General features: G+C 39.0%; 1 long non-coding RNA gene across 1 annotated transcript in view; it reads right to left on the reverse strand.

Annotated features, from left to right (window-relative positions):
* Nucleotides 1-2,883: 2,883 nt before the first annotated feature.
* Nucleotides 2,884-26,142, reverse strand: part of LOC148133164 (uncharacterized) — a 64,219-nt gene continuing 40,960 nt past the window's right edge. Inside the window, exon 3 of the long non-coding RNA XR_015746543.1 lies at nucleotides 2,884-3,058. This is a non-coding gene — a long non-coding RNA (uncharacterized LOC148133164). The remainder of the gene's footprint in view (nucleotides 3,059-26,142) is intronic.

Here is a 26,142-nt window from a genome sequence, read left to right on the forward strand (position 1 = left end):
ATCCTCATTAAACAGCACAACCTAATCGAAAGAAAAAAATCATCCTGATGTAATTGCAAGAAATTAGGGATTCCTGTTGACAGTGGGCAGACAGATAAGCTACTTTTTTTTTTCCTTCAGCCGGTTCAATTCCTGCTGTTAAAGCTGTTAATAATTTTTAAAAGCTTTAAAGGGTGAAGAACGCTCACTCACAATAGAAGACGTTTGTGTCTATTTCCATAATTTTATGACTACCGTCCACGTTTAAAAGAAGAACAGCACAATTCAAAGGGACCATTATGGGCTGTGGGAATTGACTAAGCCACTCTTTGTTCTTGCTCAAACGGGTGATTATTTTCAATCGGTTGCTTTCTTTGTTCACCTTTCTAAACCATATATTTTGCATTGTGAAGTGCTGTTCCCATCTGGGATTTTTAGAAGCGCAAATGTAATATCTGCCTGCTGTTGCATTTTCTGAACCATCCCCAAAAAGAGGTACCTCATTTACATCCAGATGAATTTAGTACGAGGCAATGGTTGTGCTATAGCAGTTACCAAGCGTTTGTGGGTAGTGTATCCCTAGAAAAACAACATTTTAATGAAAACTACCCAGAGCAGCTTCTGCTATTAGGTTTAATTGTTTTTAATAAATAAATTAAAATCCACAACATTCTTAAGGACATGCTTATATTGAAACACAATAATTAAACCCAACAATCGTTACTCTCTCTCAGGTTTCAAATGTATTGTTCGCATTGGTGAACTGCCATCATTACCTGTTAAAAGATTACAAGTGGGAGAGTATTGTAATATTTCCCAACTGGCTGCTTCTAAATAATTGGAAATAGACTTCCCAGAATTTTATATTAGCAATCTGGACATGGTATTACCCAGCTGGAGAGCACTAGGAGAGGAGAGGATATCACAGTATATCAATCACAGTGATGCACTGTAAATATGAGTTATCTTTTAAAATATGACAAAAGCTGTTTTTTTTAATTCTCCAGATTAGCACTATTTATTCCCAGCTCCAAATCACTCTGATGCTTTTTCACCCAATTTCTAGGAAATCAATAGGAATTTTGAGCTGCTAATTTTTGAATCGTAAACTGAGTCTCATTTTTAAAGTTAACCCCCACAATATATATATATATATATATATATATATATATATATATATATATATATATATATGTATATGTATATGTATATGTATATGTATATGTATATGTATATGTATATGTATATGTATATGTATATGTATATGTATATGTATATGTATATGTATATGTATATGTATATGTATATGTATATGTATATGTATATGTATATGTATATGTATATATGTTTATGTATGTATGTGTGTGTGTGTGTGTGTATGGTATTCAGCTTTGTTAGGGTATTTTCCCACGTCATTATAGTTGTGCTTTTAAAGTTGTAGCAACGTTTCGGCAGAATCTCATCTGCCATCATCAGCCTTCTGTATAGTGTTCGTCTGTGAGTCAGACTTTCACAGCCGTTTCAATTTTAAATTTGGGGCTAGCCTACTGCTGTGCCAGAATGGTTTTTTCTTCATCCTGATTGGTTGGAAGTCTTGGTCTGTGTTTATTGGTCTTGGAGTTTGCTGTGTTCTGCTTGATTGGTGTTTCTAATATCTTCTGTCTGTTTTGTGGCTTTTTTTTTTTTTTTTGTCTTGATTGGCTGGCAACATTGTGTTCCTGTATTGGAGGCTTTTTGTGCAGCTTGGCTCCGAGTAAATGGATGGCTATCATTTATTAGGAAGCTAGGTTTTATCTGGGTGCCTGGTTGGGGTGTGTTTGAGCTGGAGGTATCAGGGGGAGTCTGTTTGTGCCCAGGTGTTTGCCTGGCTTATGGTGTGGAGATTTTTTTTTTTTTGTGAGTGCAGGCTTCCAAATAATTGACAGTCTGGTGGAATCATCTCTTCTATTCATGCTTTCAGGTCTTTTTTCAATCTCTAGACCTGATGAATACCGATGGATGCTACTAGGCAGAAGCAGAATTTCTTTTTCCCTTATTTTCCTCCCCAAAAACTAAGCCTGATCACATACTGTAGTTTCGTAGCTAGTTCACTTATAAGCAGAGTTTTTAAATAGGTGTATGCCCCAGATTCAGTCAAAAACCAAGACCAAGTGGGCTGATATGGGTCAAATCTATGCTTGTACAAAACAAATCCAATTCAATAAAAGAAGATTTGTGTCGGAGAAGGCCTACACCAAAATGGGCAGCCTCTGGTTCATTCCAAATTCAAGTCAAATTGTATTCTTAAGTGCCCATATTAGATCCAAAAGTAACACTATTCAATACACAACTCTAACTGAACCTGATTAATGTTGAAAAATAAAACTACAGTAACAAAGCAAGATTGCTTAAGAAATCTCAGTCCTAGATTAAGAAACCAACAGATATCCAAGAAGGTGGCACTACTAAACTACTTCCATTCTGATGCTTAGAAAAGTATATGGAATCCAAAGTCCATGAAAGTGACCAGCTCAACTCAAGGAACTGTGCCTGGTACTGTGAAAAGGGAACTTCACAAAGACAGTAGTGTCACAAAAAACAGGAAAAGCCCAAGGGGAAGATCAGGTCAGCCAGAAAACAAACTTACATAGGAAAAGGAATCAAATAAAAAGTATTAAAGAATCCCTATAGACAAAAGCCTAAGTAATTAAGAAAACTAGACAAATAGGAAAAGGAAACAAAAGATAATTTAGAAAACCCTTACAAACACAGGACATACCAAATAAGCAAAACAAACAGACAAAAGACACAAAATATAAATTACAAAAGGGACAGACAGGAGATTGCCACAGAATATGAAAAACTATCTTAAAGCTAAAAGAGATTACAGAAAACCAATAATACAATCTGGCCACCCCTCAGAGTTTGCCCTCCGGCGGAAATAAAGACAAACTCAAACAGGATTTGAAAAATTAAGCACAAATACAAACACTCACACAAAATCAACTTACAAAGGGAGAAAAGGGTATAAAAAACCAGGGACTTACCATAAGAAGCTAGCTAGCCCAGGAACGCAGACTTCTCGCTGTTCTCCGCCTTCCTGAAAAAATAAAAAGATCCAGCTTTCAAGCAGTTGTCCGTATCCTTGCGCCGGAGCTCTCCCAGCAGGAAAATCGAATCCTCGAAAGAAAGGCATTTTGACACCTTTCAACAGTACATTATTCCAAATCTATTTCTTATCCCTTTACTTAACAACAGTGTTTGTCTGCTCAGTTTAGAACTGCATTTGGAAAAAAAACCAATATATACAATATCTTTTCCTAGTACTTCCTGGTTTTTTTTAGCTCTCAATATCATGTGTTTCTTGAACCTAAATAATAGAAAAATGAATCTGGATCTGATGATTAAAAACTGAAGGTTTTAAAGAAAAGACTGGACAGCCACTTATCTGAAATGTATAGGGTCTCCTGCTTGAGCAGGGAGTTGGACTAAAAGATTTCCAAGATCCTTTCCAGCTCTATTTTGATTTATTGATGATTTGACTATGACTTGCTTTCCAGAAATGTCATGTCTTTACTTTATGCTACTCCATGGCACACAATCAATTGGTGTAATATATGAGGAAAATTAATATGAAGCAACTGTTATGAACTAACAAAAAACCATTTAATAAAACTTATTAACATTATGTTAAGCAGGCTTGAAATCCTGCACTTTGGATTGGCCCTTGAATAGCGAACTGGGATTGGTCCTCACGGAGCAACCTGATTGGCTATTAGTTTAACATCTTTCATTGGGCAAAAGTTAAGCATGTGGACACAGGTCATTGGTTAACAGGTCAGTAGCTAGCTCTATAAAAGGGCTACTGCTTCCCAAGGGTTTTGCTCTCTAATTCTGATCCTTTAATAAAGAGTTGAAGTTCACTAAGTCACTGACTCGTCTCAATTACTTGCACCCATGCCCAGAATATAACACTGGCGACGAGGGTGGGATGCAAGAGATGATAGAGCTGACTGAACACTAAAGAGCGCCAAACAGAGCACGTGGCTGAACACGCACCAACGATGGCAACATGGCCAGCGGTGCTATACCACCCGCTCCATTTGACCCAGCAAACGAAGACTGGGACTCCTATATGGATCGGTTCCAGATGTTTCTGGAGACCAATAACTTAAAGGACGCAACAACCGGCAAGAAACGAGCAATATTCCTGACCCATTGCGGGCCAGCCGTATTTAAAATGGCGAAATCACTTGCAAAACCGGCTGAAGTGAAATCAATGGACTGGGATGCCCTCGCTCTTCTCCTAAAGGCCCACTATGCACCCGCAGTGCCCACACTTGTCCGAAGACATGAATTTTACCAGAGGGACCAACGGAAAAGCGAAAGTCTTGCAGACTACATCGCTGACCTCCGGAATTTGGGAGGCCTCTGTGGGTTTTCCAACCTCGAAGAAGCTTTGCGAGACTGCATAGTTCTGGGATTAGATGACCAGACGGTGCAAAGCAAGATCATGGCCAAAGGGGACATCGATCTTGCCGATGCCATCGCAGACGCTACTGCAGCAGAAGCAACCAGGAAGTCGGCCACTCGAATGCGCCGCACCAACGCACCACTCCGTCAACTCGCGAATGACACCTCGCCTCGCCCCGAGAGGCACTCAACAACGGCGCATCATGAAGACCTGGAATCCCCATCAGAAAGTGATGAGGAAGAGGTTAACCGACTCCGGTCCGAACGAGACCAACAAAACCAACGATTCCCGCGACAATGCGCGGGTTGTGGGGCAAATCACCCACGATCCGACTGCAAATTCCTCGACGCACTCTGCCGTTCCTGTGGAAAAAGAGGCCACATTGCAAAGGTCTGCAGAAGCAAGCGAGGGTCCAGTCCCAAGCGCAGGGAGAATAACTGCAGCCAGTCTTCGGGATTCACACCCGCGAATCGAAACCACCCGAACCACCAATGGAACAACCACTCCTACAGAAATAAAGCACCTGCCTTTTCAACGAGACGGGAAGAGGCACACCAAACCATTACCATCGGTCACGCTACATCCTTAGACGCAAGGAAGATCCGAGTGAAGGTCGCCATCGAGAACCAACCTTGCGTGATGGAAGTCGACTCGGGGTCGTCCCTCTCAATGGTTTCCTGGAAAACCTTCAAGCAACTAATTCTGGCCATCCGTCGACAGGACCTCAGCCCCCAAAGGATCATACTCAAGGATTACCAGGGCAACAGAATCCCGGTCGTCGGTTCCAGCCAAGTCCAAGTATCATTCAAGAACCGTATCGCATCACTACCACTGACTGTCGTCGATCGTGATCGGCCTAGCTTATTAGGCCTACAATGGTTTGCCCCGCTCGGGATCGTGGTAGCCGGCGTCCACCGAGCTGAGAGCAACGACTGGGAGGAGTCGCTCGTCCAAGAATTCCAGGACGTTTTTTCAGACGGACTAGGCAAGTACAAGGGGACCCCAATATCGTTTAACCTCAACCCTGAAGTAGCTCCCATCCGCCTTAAGCCTCGTCGGGTGCCTTTTGCACTAAAACCAAAGATCGATGAGCAACTCGATAAATTAATAGCCCAGGGCGTTTTAGAACCAACCGACCACGCCCGTTGGGAGACCCCAATTGTAACACCCATCAAACCAGATGGATCATTAAGAATTTGTGGGGATTATCGGGCCGCTTTGAACCACGCACTTCAGCAAAGTGCTTACCCGGTACCGGTGGTTCAACACCTTCTCCATTCCCTGGGTGGTGGGAAGATATTCGCTAAATTGGATTTGGCACAAGCGTACCAACAGTTGCCCGTTGATGCGGAAACTGTGGAAGCACAAACTATCGTGACGCATAGAGGCGCTTTTAAATGCAATAGACTCCAATTCGGAGTGAGAGACTCTTACAAGGCATAAAAGGGGTCGTACCATATTTTGATGATGTATTAATCGCCGCCCCTAATAGAAACATCTTAGAAAAGCGTCTCAGAATGGTTCTAAAGAAATTTAAAGACGCTGGCCTGAAGGTTAAAAAAAATAAATGTCAACTGTGTACCGAGAGGGTGGAGTTCCTGGGATACCTTCTCGATAGTCAAGGAATCCACCCCACTGATAACAAGCTAAAAGCGATTAAAAATGCCCCAACGCCCAAGAATAGAACAGACCTCCAAGCCTTTCTGGGGCTCATTAACTTCTACAACGTTTTCTTGCCCAGAAGGCGACTGTAGCAGAGCCCTTACACAGACTTCTTGATAAAAGAGCTACCTGGGTCTGGGGACGTCGAGAGGAACGCGCCTTCCAACAAGTGAAAGACTTGCTAACCTCCGACGCTGTTTTGATGCAGTACAACGAGACTTTACCTTTAACTGTTACTTGCGACGCTTCACCGTTTGGAGTGGGAGCAATCTTAAGCCATGTACTTCCAAACGGAAATGAGGCACCTATTGCGTTTTTCTCACGAACATTATCGAAGGCCGAAAGGAACTATAGCCAACTCGATAAGGAGGCCCTTGCTGTTGTGTCTGCTGTGAAACGCTTTCACAAGTACGTGTATGGACGAGCATTTACGATAGTTACAGATCACAAACCATTGCTTGGTATTATAGCGGGAGACAAGCCAACCCCCTATATATTATCACCAAGAATGACTCGATGGTCTGAGTTCCTAGCTGCCTACAATTACGTGTTGCAACATCACCCAGGGAAAGCCATTCCCCACGCTGATGTCGTTGAGTCGTTCTCCACTTCCGGAAGCCGTCGACGACCCAGCTCCAACCCTCACGACACTACAAATCGAGACGCTGCACTTGCCGCCACTAACAGCGAGAGACATCGCAATCGAGACAAAACGGGATCCTGTCCTGGCACGAGTCCTCAGCTGGGTCGAACGAGGATGGCCAGCCGACCAAATCCACGATGATTTCGCACCATTCAAGAATCGGCAGACAGAGCTTTTCTCCCAGAGAGGTTGCGTTCTCTGGGGGGATAGAGTAGTCATCCCAGAGAGGCTACAACAGACTGTTTTAAAAGTATTACACGAGGGACATCCGGGCATTGTGCACATGAAGGCGCTCGCACGAAGCTACGCATGGTGGCCGGGCATTGATAAACAGATTGCAGCCTGGGTAACCACGTGCCAGAAGTGCCAAGACGTTAGCAACGCCCCACCTAAAGCGATGCCAACCGAGTGGGAAACCCCTCGAGGTCCGTGGTCCCGTATCCACGTTGATTTTGCGGGACCCACCAAAGGACACACGTTTTTATTAACAGTTGATGCCTATTCAAACTGGCTAGAAATCCAAAAGATGAAGACAACCACAACAGAGTCAGTCATTAATAAACTGAATAAATTATTCACAACGCATGGGTTACCAGACTTTTTAGTTTCTGATAACGGGCCCCAGTTTACGGCCCTAGCTTTTGAACAGTATCTAGCGGACCGGGGCATCCACCACGTGCTCACCTCGCCAGCGCACCCTGCAGTTAATGGAAGGGCGGAGCGAATGGTACAGTTCGTCAAGAAAACCCTACATAAAATGGACTATGGGGACATCGACGACAAGCTCAACCGAATACTCCTGCTCCAACACATCACCCCACACAGCATTACGAATAAGATGCCTGCCGAACTGCTAATGGGGCAGAGACTTCGCTCTCTCCTCGACCACCTCCATCCCTCTTATTCACCAGAAAAACCCTGTGGATCCAGTGGGAAGTGCCGCGAATTCAAGGTAGGTGACTTGGTGTTTGCTAAAAACTTTTCAGGTGACCCGTTATGGGTCCCTGCAACTATTACCCAACCCACCGGCCCCAGATCCTACCGCCTACAGACTAATGACGGAAGATTTTGGAAACGCCATATAGATCCAGAATGGCACCCACCTCCCGTGACTTCCATAATTCGATCCAGAATGGCACCCACCTCCCGTGACTTCCATAATTCACAAACTAAGGGGGGAGGAGATATCAAGGAGGCCGAAAACGGGTTAGATGACGACATAATCACGGGGACCCAGCAACCTAACCGAAGAAACGCGCAACCTGAAGAAGAATCAGGGAACGGGGTGTTATCTCCACCCAGAAATAACATGAGGGAGGCAAGCCCACGGGACCCGGAAGCAAGCCTAGGAGACTGGGATAACAATAACGAGAGCCGCGCCGAGTCCCCCTGCGCAGAAACGGAACCAGCCGCACCAGAAACCCTTGATAGCGTTCCACCGGAATTGGACTGCAGACAAAAACCGGTGGAACTGCGAACATCAAACAGGCAGGTGAAACGACCTGCATATCTACACGAATATGTTACCGCACCCCTCAAATGGAACCTAGGGGGAGGGGTGTTATGAACTAACAAAAAACCATTTAATAAAACTTATTAACATTATGTTAAGCAGGCTTGAAATCCTGCACTTTGGATTGGCCCTTGAATAGCGAACTGGGATTGGTCCTCACGGAGCAACCTGATTGGCTATTAGTTTAACATCTTTCATTGGGCAAAAGTTAAGCATGTGGACACAGGTCATTGGTTAACAGGTCAGTAGCTAGCTCTATAAAAGGGCTACTGCTGCCCAAGGGTTTTGCTCTCTAATTCTGATCCTTTAATAAAGAGTTGAAGTTCACTAAGTCACTGACTCGTCTCAATTACTTGCACCCATGCCCAGAATATAACAGCAACCATAAAGTGTCCTCTGAAGTTTTAGAATTCTGATAGTGATGGATCTCTATGATCTCCTCCTGGCATTCCCCTAAATGATCAAGAAGCATCTGGTTTCATATTGGATCTCACTAGGAAGCAATATTCACAATCAGTTAGTGCCTAACATATATACAGCATGGTAATGGTTTCATTTGTTTATTTGTTTGTTAAGATGTTTTAAAGCCATTCATCAAATATCAAGTTGATGAAAAGAACAAAATAATCACAAACACAGCAGATGGCACTTAAAACTAAAGTAGACTTTTTTTTTTGTTAGTCAATAAATACAGGAGAGTAATAAAAAAAAAACCTGGTATACAAATTCTGAGCTAGGCTCCAGGAAGATTTGTGTTAGCTTCCATTTTTTAAAAAGAGAAAACAATAAAAAAAAGGACGTTGTCATATTGTGGGTCTCCAAAGCATTATCAGAATGCCAGTTTATTGCCCCTGTGAATATATTCTTTAATGTCTAATATTTAAATAAGTTTTGGAAAGTAAATCATTTATTGAAGCTACATAATAGTAATGCTTGAACTAACAAGACAGGGCCAATCTTGCCTTTTCATTATAATATCTGTAGTTTGCTTATATCATTTATATATTATAAAATAGAGATTCTGCTGACATAAATAAGCATCCTTCCAACTTTAGCAACCAAAATGGCAATAGGGAAGACTATGGGATATTGTGCTTTGAGAAATTGGAGGAACAGCCTTTAAAAAAAAAAAAAAACTCTCCCATTTTACAAGTCTCTTTGTAATCTCTTAATTTGGGATAGAGTGTGGGCAACTGGATAGAGCTGAGCGTTTACTGGCCGGATACCTTTCCTGACATTACACAGAGTTTGCAGCAAATATTTTTTCTTCATGCCTTATGAGAGAAACATCTGCCACCACCTAGGATGGAACTCTTAACCTTCCAAATGGGAGGAGAGAGTCTTTACCACTAGTCTACTTGAACATCCTTATGCAGTATGCCTTCCGAGTCATTGCAGAATTAAGGATGTCACTTTGACTTTTGCTTCTTCCAGGTATCACACAACATACATATTCCTTCCTAATGCCACAAATTCAATGTGTAGTCAATGTTCCATTGAACGTAGAGAGAAAAGAGAAATTTCAAACCCAAAGAAAAATTCTTGATTGAATGCAACGTATTTTAACTAAGATATTTCTGAGACAGAATGTACTTTAATTCATAACACTTTATGTTAATTTCTGTGAGCTTTCTTTCACATCTCTAGGAACCTATCTTTCATGAAACATTTCACCTATTATTCCCTCCCTTAACCCAACTGTGTAAGAGAAATTGGACATTCATAATCCATTATTCTTTTCTGGTATTTAAAAGGCAAAAATGGGAAGAAAACAATAAGAGATAGGTATAATGAAATTTCCTGGCAATATCAGCCATTCTTTGAGGGACCAATCGATTTCACCAGATATAAACAAAATAAAACTTTTATTTAAAAATAAAAATTTAAAAGGTTAAAAATAAAAATGTATTTCAAATAAAAGAAAGCTATTTTGTTTTAAAAGAAACGTGCAAAGATACATGAAAAAGTGCCAGACAGATTACAAAGTGAAGATATGAATAGTGAGGGCAGATCTCAGAACAGGTAGTGTTTCCAAATTATATTTCAGTTCACAAGAAAGTCAATAAAAAGGAAAATAAATCTTCTTGGACACAGCCTGAGCTAGGGAAAAAAGATCAAAGATTATCCCTAATTCCTCTAAAAATATGAACTAAACCAATAAAATGTAACTAGCGCCACACGAAAAAATAAATTAAGAATTTACGTTTCTGACAGCACCTTTACCATCTCCATAAAATAAGACAATTTTCTGAAGCAACTGCTTTATGTGGACTCTTGCTAGATGCCTGGAAAGTCCAAGCTTTAGTCTAATGTTACTTGCTGATCTGGTAAGCCTCTCTTGTCTCAAACTCAGTTCATACTTCTTTCCTGGTTTTTTCCAATTCCACCTACTTTTCAAAAGTTTTTGGTCTCCAAATTTTCTGTCTTCAAGTGGAAGAAACTAGGAAAATCAACCCTTTATGTAGGTGACAGAGTCTATCTACTCAGGAGATATGCATGCAAACTGAGATGCTAGTTGGCATGTAAATTTTGCTTGTCATTTGTGAATGTCAGAGTTTGCAGCCTTCACACTTATGGCCTTGTACAATCAGTGGGGAAAGGTAAATAAAAGTATAAAGTATTGCTCAATATTCTAAAATTTTGTTTTCTTTTTATACAAGAGTTTTTTTTTCACGGAATGCGCATCTTAAATGTTCTTTCTTTTCAATGAAAGAGAGGCTGGGATGTACGAAAGCATACTTACTGGTTTTATTTCTTCTGCAATCTATTTAAAATAACTCTCACTTTAGGTTTTCACCAGGGTTCACAAGCATAATGAGGGCCCCATTAGATGACAAATCATAATTATGTACAAAACTGAGGAAAAAAGTTTATTTCAATGTTTTACCAAGTACCTCTGGAGAAAAGATGAAATCTAAAGTCTGTCTTTCAACCGCAATGTTGGAAATATAAAAATTATGTCTAGGTGTCCAGACTGCCAGAGGATATATTAAATTTGGCTCCCTGTCACATACAAGTCTCTAGAATATTTAGCCAAGCTGTCAGTCCCAGTTACCTCTTGGGTCCTTGGATTTTGTTACCCCAGGCCCTCTCCTGTCTAACCATGAGGCCTCAAAGAAGCAAGCATTGGGGCTGATGGAAAAAAATGGAGGATAGGCCTCACATTCCAGCCTGTAAAATGTCACTCCGTCTCTTTAGTTGGGCAACTTGATTGGCTTCCTGAGGCAGATTGTCAGTTTGATTTCTGACTGGTGTGAGCAATTATACTGAAAGGTCTTCTGAAAGGCAAAATAAAAAAGAGCCTATTTTGCCATTCCACAATAACCCTCAAAAATTAGCTCATCCATCCAAAGGTGAAGATTTGCCCTTTGTTACTTTCTCTAAAGTAACTTCAAATCATCCTGCAAATAAAGGACACCAACAACCTCTCCTGAGTTTTAGAAGTTTGCTTCCATGAACCCAGGAGCTGGGAAGATGGTCATGTTGAATTTTCTTGTGATATTTGAAGAGTGACTTCATGAATTCATGCAGAATACTGCTTCTATAGGACAGTATTTGGCAGTCTGATGACCTCCAAATGAATTGGGATGACCACTCCTAAAATTTTCAGCCAGCAAGGTAGGGATTCGGTGTGCTTTTGTATCAACTCTTCTAGAGGACACTAGCTTAGGGAAATACCATATTAACTCAAGTATCTTCCCAGCCTTTCAATCAACATTGATGAATGGTCTCATGCCAGCGTTGGTAGTTTTATTTCCTCAGTCTCCATATATCCCCTTCATTTCTATTTTTGTGGATTTCAGAATCTTCACTAACCAGAATTGGTAAATATGGACAATATTGTTTCCTGCCTATTAAAAGAAAGAAACATATTAATTCTAAGCCCTAAAATCAGCTTAGCTTAATTATAGGAAAAGATAGGGAAAAATGTGAATACTCTCTTCTACAATCTCAGAAAGAAAAATAGAAAACCCTGGTCAGACCAAGTGAATTAAATTGTTTGCCCATTTGCATAATTATCCCACCTACTGTAGTGCTTGCCTCTCCACAGTTTTCAATTATAGCCCCTGGCTTGAAATACTTGGCCAAAAAAAATGCAGTGGTGTGGCCTGAAATTGCAGTCAAGGCACGGAATTTAGTAAGGGGTTATATGCAGCTTCTTTGTTCAAGCCTTGTTTTATCACATTCACTGAGGAAAGAGGTCTGCATCAGTTGGATTCTGAGGACACATTTTTTTCTTGATTTATGAACTACAACCCATCTTCTCCCAGATGTGCCTCATTGTGGAAATGTGTTCATTATTAAAGAATTTAAATTGCTCCATTTGGCACCATAGTCAGTATTCTTCTCTCTTCCTTCCTGAGTCATGTCCAATAATGCCACAGGCAGACACCTACAGAGTATGGGTAGCTGAAGAAGCAGCATGAGCTCATTGACTTTGCTTGTGGCTTGGAAGGTCACAAATGGTGATCATGTGACCACAGCATACTGCCACCATCTTCATCGTGAGCTGGTTGCCAAGCACCCAAATCACAATCATGTGACCACAGGGACATCTGCAACTTGATTGAGATTTCAATTTTTATTCTTTTAAAGGTAATTATTTGTTAAGAGTTTAATGTTTCAATGCTGGAAGCTACCTGGAACCATACATTATGAGACAAACAAATTCAATAAACTTAGAGAATTAGTCATAAGTCCCCATTGTTCAGTACCATTGTAACTTTGAACAGACATAACCTGAGGAGTACCTGTATTTACTGACAAAGACTGGCTTTGAAACCAATTCTAAGTTAGTTCATAACTGCATCCAGGAAGCAGGATTGAGATTCACTCAGATTGGCTTGAGAATGCCTACCTAAGGAAAATTGTTTTCTGGGATCTTTTATAAGTATATTACTACAAACAAGCTATCATTCTCTAGCAATAAGGAATTTTAAGAAACCCCAGGTCACATCTCCTATTCATAATACAAATTATAAGCTTTGTTGTTGTTGTTGTTGTTGTTGTTAGTAAAGTATCTATTTTCAACAAATCTCTACAGGAGTTGACTGGAGCAGCACACAGCACAGTCTTTTTAGTCACCTAAAATTTCATCTAATCTTCCTTGTCACATCTTTCTTTAAAGAGAACAGTTAATTTGTAGACTGACCTCATCTTCAAGACCTTTGATTGAGACACTGATTACAGTTCTTAGTGCAATTTCCAGAGGTGCAAATTAAACTCCTGCCTTCATAATCAATCATATACCAAATGGATGATATATAATTAATATCTTAATCACTTTTCATTACATAGACTCACTGTCCTCGGATATGAAAAAAAGGAGAAAACCAGGAAGCAAAAAAAGAAAAGCCCATATTGTCCAATGACAGAGCATATTTTTTACACATGTGATGCAACTACTACCCTCACTATGAAAATTTAAGACAGGACCAAAAGATTTTGAAAAATGGAATTTCAACTTTCTTCATTACTCCACATTTCTGTCTTCTTTTCTGACACTTGTTATTCTTATGGGTCTATTTTTTTCCATTCCTTCCTAAAAAGAACCTGTTTTCAGAAAGTTGGAGTATAACAGCCACAACTTTATTGATTATACAGACCTACAGTACATTTTTGACATAGTGTAGAATTTTACGCATAGCCAACTTTAGAAATTCTGTGTTTGTTACTATGCAAGAACTATTTCAACATGAGCCAATCCTGTTTGCCTATTACCTGGGCCTCTTAAAAGGAATCACCACATACACTTGCCTAGTAGAACAACAAATCCTGGCCAATGCCCAAATGTATTTTTCCCCTTCCCCATAAATGGAGAAAGAAGGGGAAGCCACCTGAGGATGGCGAGGATAGACCTGAATAAGAACTGCAGCTTCCGTTTTATCTATTTCTAGTGCTGCCCTAAGCCGCTTCAACACAACAGGTAATGTTTCCTGTCTCACCTGGGTTCCAAAAAAAGACAAGGTGGGTGCTTTACCTGACCTTGCTTTCCTTTATGGTCTAAATTTAGAAGTGTTACATGAGTTGTTTTTTTTTTAATTGTTCTGTAAACAAGTTGATGGTGCTCAATGAATAAATGAAATAATCATCATTTAACAATTCGCTTACCAATCTTTAGTCTGCCAGTCAAAAAGGTCATCTGTAACTACTTTTTACATCAAAGTTAGGGTGGGGGGGAAATGAATGGGCTGTATTAAGTCCTGTGACCACCTTGTGTGTTCCCAAAAGTGCAATTTGTAATAGAATTAAATCTAGAAAACTGTTCATTGTGCTAAGTTTTGAGACTTTTTTTAAAAAAAAACTGGGGCCGCTTCAGATATTATTAATTTTCTCAGTATGCTTTTCTTTGTTAAACTGCCAAGCCTGTTTCAAAAGGGCAAGCACTCAAAAGCTTTTCTCAGCAAAAAGAAAAATTATTCACCTGTCATGTATGACAAATTGATCGATATTTTTTCTTGAATTCTCAGTTGCGGTATATTGTATGTGCAATGCTATATACAAGCTTATGTCCACTTACAGTGCCCCATTCCAAGGAGCCAGCCTTACTTTTAAATAAAACATGGTTAGGTTTTCTCTTAAATTCTTCATGATCTTTTTTTATTTGTCACTGTGCAGATTGCAATTCAATTAAACATCCTGATTTCAAAAGCAGCTTGATAAATAGCAAAAGGGTTTTCTGTACTGCCATTAAAGTTAGTCCAAGTTATATTATATACCACTGGTGTAGTTTCTGTTTTGTGGTGGTTCTGTATTAAACTGATAGAAATGGTCCTGAAATATGTTTCACATTGTTTAAGTTGGTATGAATTAATTCCAAGATTGCTGCAGTATCGTGGCTTCTATGTCAGACATTTATTCATTCACTCACTATTATTCACACTTTGGGATATATTCAATTAAGTGACATCTTTGTCAGTGATTCTGCTAACTGAGGTGTTCAACTCTTGATCTGAGTTCCTTGTTTATTTTTTAAAATGTAAGCAACACCAATGTGACTTCATTTTAAAAATGTGGAAAAATAAAATTAGATCTTATATATGTGTATGTGTGTTTGGGTATGTGTGTTTGTATGTATGAGAGATCTTGTTAAAATGTATCATAATTTCAAAGTAGAAGAAGGCAATATAGCCAACATATAATACAAATATCAGTTTTATCTCAAGCTTCAATTAACCTTTTGTGAGTGACATTTTGATGAAAATGTTCATCATTGTGTATTCTGCACAATTTTGCCCTTAATAATTGCTTTCTCACACCTAACACACAAACAAAGTATTTGTATGAAATCAAGCTTCCATTAACCTTTGCTGAGTGACGTTTTGAATAGGTTGCACTTGGATTTCTTTGCATTTTCTTTCCTAATTATTTCTCTTTTTTAAGCCCAGAACAATTTTCAAGTATACTGCTGAGCACAATTGAAGCCTTTGAGATGGTGAAAAATTAGCTTGACCTTTGTTACCTCAATTAATCAATACTGTTAACTCTGCAGCTTCATCTTCTAAGCACAGTGGTTCTGCAAAACATGAATACAGACTGATTTCTGATTTAATATTTACTATTGAGCAGACCATCAATCTGTATTTCTGCTTTGATAAGGATACTGAAAGAGGGCAACATATATTTGTTTCTTAGTCCCAGTGATAAATGATGAAGAATGATAGAAATCCAAGGATTGCGAATTCTTCTGATTGCTACAAAATACGAGATTAAGTTATATTAATTAGAACAAAGAATGTGAATCCATGGCCTGAGCTGGGTTTCAAAATAGGTTGGGTTGTGTCTAGTTAATACCTGGCAGAAAAAACAAACCCTGGAAAATACCACAAATATATATATAAACTAGATTAGGATTTTAAAAAAAAATCCAAGAAAAGGCAAATTACTTTTGTACTTCTGCTGAGTAAATAAGTGTAATAATATGTGGAGATGACCTTGTAGAGGGGAAAGAGTCACCGCCTAGGCAATGTTTGATAAACAAAATCTGAATAGGAGTGGCAAAATGTCTCAGAAGGGACCTTCCATACTTTTTAGGAGAATAAAATTAAGAGAGGGGAGAGGAACATTCAGAATTGCTAGAATTGGTACTGTAATATTACAGTAGTCTGGTTAGTGCTTCTTGTTTAGACTATCTCAAAGGGCTGACAATAAGTTGTTTCAAATGTTTATCAAGGCTGAAGCAGCACAAAGAAAATGAGCGTAGCACAATTGTGTGGACATCCGCTACTCACTGAAGTTCACAGGATCTTTCTGATTCCATCAACATAAATTTGTTTGAATTGCAGCAAGTTCTGTTGCTTTTGGGTGTCCATACAAAGTGACACACAAGGAGGCAGGACTTGGGTTGCGATGCCACAGCACTGCTTTCACCAGGTTGACTACCTTGCTTTCCACCCCAGCTCCATGTGAGTATTACTGTCGCCACTATGACCCATTTCTGATCCTACGCCAAGAGATCATTTTTAAGAAGTCACATTTTATTTCAAAGACATAGCTCTGTAGGATACATACCTGCTAAATCAGAGATACACAGAGACCAAAGCTTCAAGTGAGAAGCAAGGGTTTATCTTTAAACTAGAGCAATGTATAAATAATTCTTCTGCACTATATATTATCCAAGCATACAGGTACAGGAAAAAGTCATTAATTTAAGCCAACACTAAATTATTTATAACTGACTAGACAACACATGATGCATTGTCATCTTTTTCAGAGATGTATCCTTACTCAGACAGAGAAGCAGAATGAACACAGCAGGCAAAACAAGCAGTTAGAATGGGAGCCACTCCCAACTTTCTGCTGGCTTTCCCACTGGAAGAAGCTGGCAAGGAGAGTGGGAAATTACAATTAAAGTAGTGTGGCCAATCACAAGAGCACAGTAGTGTTGAAGTGACCACAAATTTGCCAGATTTCAATCCCATGGGAGCCATAGATTCCAGATTTGGGGTACATTCTGTAAGTTATCCCATTTAATATGTGTTTCTTCAAAAATTGTTGCCCTATGATATACTATATTGCCCAACTGAAGGTTAAAAACAATTAAACAGAGACAAGAATTTCAATAATATATAAATTCTCCAAGGAGAAAAAATATATTTCTAAAAGTGAAATGCAGATTAAACCAAAGAAAGACCATAAGGCTATTTATGATTCTATGTGTCATTGAACTATACAGACTAGTGAGGAAAAGATGGCTTTAAATTACAGGCAGAATCTCAGGATATTTAATATTACTTGTAATCTCAGCTATACCCACTTACGTTTTGACAGTTATTGTTCATTTTTTGTAAAATGAAGGCAAATTTTAAAATTATGTATATCATTTCCATCAGGCCATTTCCACTCCCGTATCATCTACTTGTCCACTCCAAAATCTTGCATTGAGGCAGGAGGAGGAGGAAGAGGAGGAGGAGGAGGAGGAGGAGGAGGAGGAGGAGGAGGAGGAGGAGGAGGAGGAGGAGGAGGAGGAGGAGGAAGAGGAGGAGGAGGAGGAGGAGGAGGAGGAGGAGGAGGAGAAGAAGAAGAAGAAGAAGAAGAAGAAGAAGAAGAAGAAGAAGAAGAAGAAGAAGAAGAAGTCGTCACATTTTCATATGAAGATCAAAGTGCAAGCCAGCTTCCATGGCTTCAGTTGCCATCCTCTTTTTGTAAATAATATAGCTTTTGTTGTAATTATTATCCTGCATGCAAGAAGTCTGTAGTGACCTCATAAACTATATATTATATGTTGCCTTCTGCATCGATATATTATAATCAGTAAAGCTGAATTATTTCATCCTTGGTCCAAAATTCATGGTCTACTGAATCTTATTAACTAATTCCATTAGCCACTATTGGTTGTTAAAATTGCTCTTCCAGGCTCTGTGTCTGTGTCTGTGTACATTTATAAATATTTGCTAGACTCTTGTCTTGCCAAACACAAATCAACTTAATTTAACATTTCAAATAACAGCTACTGTATATGCATCATTTTAATGTCACTGAAGATGTTCATCAGGAGCTTTACGATGCATACAAACTATCATCTTTCACCCACTACATTTAAACCAGCTATTCAGTCACCTGACTGTGGGAAATGTACTCCTTATTCTTCGTCAAGTCATCATTCTGCCTTTGTCTGACATACCTTAATGAGTTTCTGGCATATTTATCTTTTCACAATGCATAACATCAGAACCAGCAGAACAGTTTTTTTCAAATCAGGGATGAGCAAAGAAGTTACCCTTTACTCCTGGAAGAAATCCCCTCAAAGAAATGAGATCTGGCTCTCAGCATACTTGGATGGGTAGAGAATCTCCAAAGTTCCTCCCCAGATACAAAGCACAGAATCAGATTATACTCATGTAAAATTCTTGCCTACTCAAATTTCATTGTTTTGTTCAGCTGAAATTTCCCCTCATACGTGTACACAGAATTGTATTGTGTAACATTGGGTAAGCTGTCTTTATTCTTTTGTCTAATTCAGCAGCTGATTGCAACATGCCTCCACCATTCAGTTACTTTTCCTTGTTTCTGTGCCCATCAAGATTTATTGTCCCCTGCCTGAACTAAATAACTGAGGCAATTGATTGAACATTTGTCTTGGTCATTATTAACCTTGTAGAATAGTGCATTTTATGTCAGTATCAATATCTTCTTAACAGGCTGCAGTAACAGTAGAAGTAATCAGTTTGAGTAGCCTGAACAGTGAATAGTCTGGATTGGTCTTCTCCAACCTGGGTTCCTCCAGATGGGGTGAATTGCAATTACCATGGTTCTTATGCTGGCTGGGAATTATTGGAATTGGAGTGAAACTCTTGTGGAAGGCATTAGGTTGGAGACAACTGATCTGGAATATAGAAGAGACTTTGGAGTGAAGAGGTGAGAGGGATACAGGGATCTGGACTACCTAAAATACAAATGATGCTTGGCTGATTTTAGATGGAAAGATAAAAAATGGAAAGACAAGATTGTGATTAGTCTACAATTTATGAAATAATTATGGGATCCTTGGCCATCCTTATTATATCTTTGCCATGTGTTTTGGGGGGGAAAGCACAAAAGAATACATTTACAAGAGGAGCAAGAATCCAGTACAGGTAATCCTTGACTCATGACCACAATTCAGCCCAAAATTTCTGTTGCAAAGTGTGACAGTTGAAAGGTGACCTTTCTCGCCACAGTTGTTAAGTGAATCACTGCGTTTATTAAATTACCAACATGGTTGTTAAATGAATCTGGCTTCCCCATTGACTTTGCTTATAAGAAGGTCGCAAAAGGTGGTCACATGACCTTTTGTTCAACCATCTTAAATATGAGTCAGCTGCCAAGCATTTAAACTTTGATCAGATGGTCTTGGGGATGCTGCAACAGTTTTACGTGTGAAAAGGGGTCATAAGTCACATTTTTCAGTGCTATTGTAACTTCAAAGTCACTAAATGAACTGTTGTAAGTCAAGGACTACCTGTATTGTTTTTTTTATTATTTAAACAATAATATGTAAATTGATTTTTAGCTTATTATTTCAATTGGGGGAAGAGGGTGGGAATGGCATTGTTTTAATAGGGAATGGAACCAGGATTAATTTAATTAAGGTGAAATATAACCTCACTAGTTTTCCCTAAGATTAGTTTCCCTGATATTTACTTAGCTCAGTGTTTCTCAGGCTTGGCAGCTTAAAGATGGATGGACCAACTCCCAGAATTCTTCAGCCAGCAACTAAAACTAATTGTTGAAGTTCATCCTAAACAATTATTTTGATTCTGACAATGAATACTTCTGCTTGATCAAAATTTGTGGCTACTTAATGAAGTATTTTTCAAACTCTCCTTTGTCCCTAGGCCTAGCCTTTATGCCATATTTCAGCAAGATCCTTGAAAATATGCTAATTCCTCAACTCTGAATCTGCTTCAAACCATAACCAATGTTCCCTAACCAACTTTCTTCCATTATGCTTTTTAAACAGTCAACTTCAAGCCTGATTATAGCAGCAACTTTATCTAAGGCAGCCTTCCATCTAATACCTAGTACTGTCACAATGTCCTGGCTCCATCCATCGACCAAAGAAGGAATAGCTACATTGAACTTTCCTCTCCATTCCCTCCTAGAGCAGTCTGATCCTGGAAAACCAGGGGGACAAAGGATTTGGTGCAGGGATGCGTTCATGTAGCATTATGTGATTCCTATACTGAAAAATTTCAACAACATTTAGAGTCTGAACTCCTGAGATTTAGAAATTACTCTATCTTCCCTCCCTTCCCCAGGACTTTATGAAGCTGGCAGTTTCCAATTTAAATTATGGTGGTGCTGGGGTTAGATAACTGTGCAAAATGTATGTGTGTGTGTATATAATGAATATATACAGAAATACGCAGGTACACACTTCCCAATGTGATCTTTATTGCTGTTTGCTTGAGCTGTGCTCAGATACTACATGATACATAATACATAATACATACTACTATTTACACTAAGTGCCTGATTCAAGGTGTTGATGCTGATTTTTCAAGCTGTAAAAAGTAGGCCTGACTGTCTATAACACAACCTTTCACATTATATGCCTGAGAACACTCAAATCAGCAGAAGACCCCCTCCTGCCAGAGGTTCATCAAAACGGTCATCTTTGTAGCTGCAAGGAAGTGGAATACTTTCTCTAGAACAAAATTTTGTCCTCCTTCTCTAAGTACAGCCAAACGTCAAGATTTTGTTTTAATTGCCACCTTAAAGTTTTACTTTTATCTTCATTTAATTATACTGTTCTTATTTTATATTCTTCTACTATTATAAACTGCCCTAGTTCTCAAATTGATAGAAAGGTGGGATATAAATCAAATAAATAAATTGGTGTCTGTCAATGGATTGTATTGCATTGTTGCCTATTATCATTACTGATGTGTAATACATAATAATTGTTCATTATTGCCTATTATTATTTCCAACTGTAAATCAGGATAGTTGTAGTCATAATTCTCATAATTCGTATTTAAAATGTTTATGGCTACTCTCTCTGGATGGCTTTTGATCTAATGTCTGGTTGATCAATATGTATAGAGACAGGGCACAATAGGATGTCCCCTCATTTAATCCTCACAACAACTTTGGACTGAGAAATAGTGAGGACCCCAAAATTGTGTAGAAGAGATATAAAGCTGGATCTCCCAGTTCCAGATTATTTCCTTAATCTAGGCCCTCTTTTAGCCATATTGTGAATATTGGGCAAAGGTTTATACAGCAACCTCTTTTTGCTATTGTTTAAGAGTGAAAATTCAGAATATACATTTCATGTACAACTATTAAATATTATACTCCCTTCAAAATGATCGTTGTTCCCCTCTTCCATATAATAAACGTAGCAGAATCACTGCTCAGGATGGTACATAGAAAATTATGTGGCTTTTTATTGATTGTACATAGAAAAGTGCAAGGAACTGTCTTAAGTCTTATAGCTAGAACGGAAATGACTAATGGAACATTAGGAGCAGTCAAAAATCATACATAATGTAACATGGTACATGCAACAGAATGCTCAAGCATGATAATTTAGTCATGAGAAAATGGCCTTTGAAGTGGTCCCTGGTGGATTCCTTCGTTACTCCCAATAGGATCCAGATGCATTCCAAAAATGCACTTTAAAACCATGATCTGAAATTAGACCCTCGTTTCCGATCATTATGGTTCATTACAATGACATTCCATAGTTATAATTTTTACAAGGTTTAAAAAAATCATTTCCTTGCTGCACCTTTATTATGCTCAACATTCATCCTTTAATATTTGAATTCTCCATTTAACAATTGAAGGCATTTCGGTTTTCTTTATTGCATAGTACTATGAATAATTAAGCTTATCTTTATTGCTTTGATTTAGCTCAGAATAGAAGACAATCCAATTATTTTATATAGGGTCATACGATGTAGGATTTTTGTAAAGAAAAACTACTTTTAGGTCATGGCTGAAATTTGACAAAGTAATTTTGTGTTTACCACAGTTTTCAAGCAAAATGAAAATAATTATAATAGGCTTATATCCTGCCAGCTCTTAACTCTGAATGGATCACAATATATTCCTAAAATGATAGCAATTGTGTTGGAATACAAAATACATTACCATTGTATTCCAACACCCCCACTCAACAACTATTCCTTATATTGATCCCATTTTGGATCTCAGGTCTATAAATCTGTTTTTTGTAAGCTGTTTTGTGTAGCCCTACAAAACAGAAAGTGCACAGTCCACATGTGCTTTTCTGCTTGCTTTGTAGGGCTATATACAACATTTCCAACAAATTGCCTGTGAGTGTGTGCATGCATTAATGTGCTTGTCTGTTTTTTGGAGATACTCAATTAAATAACAGTTTGGAAGACCCACAATTTGAGGGTGGAGGTCACCTAGGGAAAGGATTAACAGATGGAAGAATGAGATTTTTGATCTGTTTGTTTCTTCCCTGAAACTGGACTTTTGAATAAAGAACTTTCTTGTAAAAATGACAGTGCAATACATGGAAGCAAAGAATTAACAAGCAAAAATGTGTGGGTATAGCAAAGGATTTAGTATTCTCCTCCTGGTTGCATTTCCTATTATTTCTGCCTTTAGGTGTAAAGAACACTAGAACAGACAAATATAGCCTGGATATTATAAACAGAGGCATAGGTTTTTTTTTAAAGCCCTTGTTTACATTGAGTCTATTAAATATGTCTGGTAGTGCATTCAGGAGATACTTACTCTAGTATTGCCGTCTAATGACTTGGGGATAGACTATCCACCTACTGCAGGGGTAGGCAACTGTGATCCTTTTATGACCTGTAGACTTCAATTCCTAGAATTCCTGAGTCAGTATGATTGACTCAGGAATTCTGGGAGAGGAAGTCCACAGGCCATACAAGGGGCATAGTTGCCCACCTCTGCCCTATTGACTCAGGGATAGGCAGCATGGATGTTTTTAGAGTCCTCCTTTGGTGCCTATTAGGCTTTCTACTTCATCTGACTTTATTCAGTTTGCTTTGAACAATAAATTGAAAACTGCCATGCTCCAGAGCAAAGCAGTAGATCTCAAGCATTAACTTCATTAGCAGAACTTCTCTAGATCTCCAAAAAGCTCTTAACAAAATGTTGCTGAAGTGCTAAGTTGTCTTCTGCTAAACTGGTCTTTTGCATCAGCCATTTTGTGCATAAGCTGGTTTAATATGGCATCCATTTTGTGAATGTAATCCAAACATGCCACTCTAGAAGATTTATCTTTAAAACAACTTTATTTTATTTATTTATTTATTAGAATTTGTGAAACAAAAATGAGAACAAGAATAAAAGAATAAAAATGACAATTACAGGGACAACAGGCACATTAGTGCACTTATGCACGCTCCCTCTACTAACCACTAAAGTATGAAGTGAACTTGTTCATTTCTCTGTTTCTATACATAAGGAGGATCAACATGCACAGGAGAGCAGCCTAAAATTTGCAGGTTCAAGTAGTGGCAGGGTTACACTTTGAACATTTCTGAAAAAGGCACTTCCAATTAGATTTGTATACCTAACTAACTCTCACAAAATGAAGTAGCACCCTACTTCTAGACAATAAAGCAAAGTCACCCAATGCAGATATTTCCTAAGCCAAGAGTGAGCTGAGTTGCTTGGAGCTGCTTTGCAAAGTATTTGGAGGTGCAACAGGCCTCGGCAAGTCAAATAACTTTGTTGAGGTGAATCTCTAGAAGGAAATAGATTGCATGCTTCCCTATCCTCAGCATCTCTGGGTGGATCACAAGATATGTTCCTAAAATTAGGGCATCCATGTGTGAGTGTGTGCATAATAATACAGTAGTTGTGCTTATTTATCTTTGATAGATATTGGATTAGATGGCAGCTTGGGAGACACAAGGTGCAGAAATAGAATTTTGAGGGCAGAGGGCTGAGAGAAAGCCCTCTTTGAGTTGAATCCATGAATGTGTGCTATTCTGCTCAGTTCTCTTCTGGTTCTTTTTTACAGACTATGTGTAGGAGAAGAGCGACTGAGCTGGAAAATGGGGTTAAATGTGTCATCAGTTTGGAGTTCTTGAGTTGCCACAAGAGACCAAAGCCCAGCTCCCTTTGAATTCTGTTGATCCTTATCTAGCAGCATTTTAGCTTTGACCATTAGTTGACTGCATTCTTGTGTATAGGTAGCAACAATAAACTCTTCTGTGCTTTGAATTCAACAAATGCTCCTGGTTATTGCACCTGACATTAATCAACTCACAATCAAAGCTAAATTGGCACTAAATAAGAGTCAATGGAATTCGGCGGGGGAGGGGGGTGGACTTGAGTGTCTTGTGGCAACACAATGATTCCAAACTGATTACATGTTTAACCCTGCTTTCCAGCTCAGCTTGCTCTTCTGCTACACTATGAGCTCCAGTGGATATGGGGCCTGACTGCCATTGCTGTGGCTATTGACCTGAAATAGCCTTGGGGAGAACCACAAAAAGAGCTGGAGAAAAAGTTCCTTGCTGCCAAAGCCGTAACAAGAATTAGCCCAGCAGGTCTCTCTGTGGTGATCCACAGTTACAAGGCCAAGGGTAGAATATGTGTCCATGTAATGGTGCCCCACTGATTTCTAAATGGACGCAAAAGAAATTAGAAGTTTCACAGCCATGAGGTAAATGCTGTTCTGTTTCACTCTCAGAGAGTGGTTTGGGTCAGCCTTTATCATACACCAGCTACCTGAAGGTTCAAGTTGTTTAAACAAGAAGGAGGGGGAGGGAAACATCCATGTGGCCCAGGCCTTACCTTTGTGAAATAGAAAGGCTGAAAAAAATTGAAAGGAGAGAAGCTTCACAACTGGTTCCTCTATGTCTACCTATTATGGTCCTATTTATCCCAGAAGAGATTATAATTAACTTTTCCCCCTCCCATTCCCCCTCATTTCCCTTCTGAAGGAATATGTGAGAACAGGGCACCAGAATGTATAATAGAGACCTGCAATCTTAACGTACCCAAACAGGTCTTGAGAAAAAACCTTGCTGTCGCTTGCTATGCAGCTTCCTATTGTGAGTGTAATTACAGTTTTTATTGGCACTTCAGACTGTCTACCTCCCAGAGAGATAACACTGTTTTATATATATATATATATATATATATATATATAAACCCTTTTTGGTTACTTCGTGCTTACCAGCATACACAACGTGTTTTTTTTCCCATGGTCTTTTTCTTTTTGAAATTGGTGTTCACATTGGGTTTTGTTTTTCGCACAATCAATAAAGGTTTCCCAGGTATTCAGCAACCAGGAATTTTAAATACAGGGTGGTGTTTGCTTTTTCTTCCCCATCTTAAGAAGTGCCCATTTTGATTTGCCCTACTGAAATCTAAACCCTGGGAACTGAGTTTCATCACTAAACCAAAATAAAATTAGTGCCCCGGGAGAGAGAAAAAAAACCCATATGAAGAATCCTAATCATCCTGAATGGAAAAGTTACAAAGAATCACTTAAATCAGATGGAAACATTAATATAATTTAAAATATTTAAAGGGCATCAGGAAAAGAGAGTGTTACTGCTATTCTAATTTCAGGAGAAAATGTCATTTGTAAACAATGTTAATGTTAATAGGAAAGATAGTAATATCCCTTTACTATATGATTAAATCATAAGACCTCTTTTATTAAGGATTATTTTTAGGTATTTGTTCAGAGGTGGTATTCAGCCGGTTCGGACCGGTTCCAGCATACCAGGAGTGGAAAATTTGACCAGTTTGGAGAACTGGCAAATACTACCTCTGACTGGCACAGCGAGAAGTACATAGAATCAGTAGGAAAAAAATTGGAAACCCACCACTGTATATGTTTATTTCACTCTTCCTCCACAGTGAACCTGGCTCATCTCCTTTTTATCCTAACCGTCTTTCAAGTAAGATGAGGCTGACATGCTTATCTGGATGAGCAAA

This window comes from Notechis scutatus, chromosome 1 (genome assembly GCF_049901735.1).
Source record: "Notechis scutatus isolate UNSWTSFEM ecotype Mainland chromosome 1, rNotScu1.2, whole genome shotgun sequence".
NCBI classification, from domain to species: domain Eukaryota; kingdom Metazoa; phylum Chordata; class Lepidosauria; order Squamata; family Elapidae; genus Notechis; species Notechis scutatus.